Below are 965 nucleotides of genomic sequence, written 5' to 3' on the forward strand. Positions count from 1 at the left end.
GAACCTCGGCGGAAGCTCCCCGGAGAGAGAGACAGAGACCCGGGCGAGCAGACTTCAGAAGAGCAGGTCCCGGTGACTCTGCGGTAGGAGCTGCCCTTCCAGGGCAGAAGGGCCGTCTCAGACGCGACAGCGAGAGCCACTCCGGGTCTTTCGTGTCTAATGACAACAAAAAGGGTCGCCCGAAGGCCCCGTTGTTCACCTCTGACACCGCCTCAGTGGATCACTGTTCCTGCCGGAAACTCGACGTCTCAGCGGCTCCCGCCTGTCCCCTACCGAGGCCCCTCACCCACTTCTCGCTGTCAGACTGACCAGAAGCTCCCCCTATTCCACGAAGTGGCAATTTTCATAATTACTCCGGATCCACGACGTTGTTTAAAAAGGGAGCTCCAGGAGTATTTTCTGGAAGCTGCAAACTCCCAAATTGCTGCCAGCAGGATGCTTTTTATGGCCGGCTATTCCTCTAGGAAATTTAATAAATATTCATTGACGGAGGACAGCATAATTGATTGAGGCACTTTCATTATTATCGGCTCCGCGGGAGGCCTTAGTATTTGCAAGAAACCTCTGGGATTTGCCTGTGGTTGATAATGAGAAGCTTTTGTGAGGTCCTCGGGGAGAGGGGCGGAAAGGAGAAAATAACATTAATATCCATTATCAGAAGCCACTTTCTGCACCTTATCAGGAGTTATAAATCACCGTGATCAGCAGCCTGCACGTCTGTGGATGTTCTGTGATAAGCTATAAAAGACCTAATGTATTTTTAAATTAAAGTTAGGAATCAGGTTAATTCGTGATGATTTATCAGACGGTAATCATTTAATATGTCAAATCCATTCTGATAGATTACTTAAACCTGATTGTATATTTTTGCACTCATTCATTTTCAAATCACCCATCAGTATGGATTATTCAGGCTTTGGGAAAGAAAGTAACTTCAAATTTTTTTTTTGAACCTTCCATATAAC

At 46.5% G+C, this 965-nt stretch overlaps 1 protein-coding gene across 1 annotated transcript in view; it reads right to left on the bottom strand.

Moving 5' to 3' along the window:
* The window catches only part of ZNF704 (zinc finger protein 704), a 32,255-nt gene that overhangs the window by 12,308 nt on the left and 18,982 nt on the right, over positions 1 to 965 (bottom strand). The window lies entirely within an intron of this gene.

Source organism: Pteropus vampyrus, unplaced genomic scaffold (assembly GCF_000151845.1).
Source record: "Pteropus vampyrus isolate Shadow unplaced genomic scaffold, Pvam_2.0 Scaffold290, whole genome shotgun sequence".
NCBI lineage: Eukaryota > Metazoa > Chordata > Mammalia > Chiroptera > Pteropodidae > Pteropus > Pteropus vampyrus.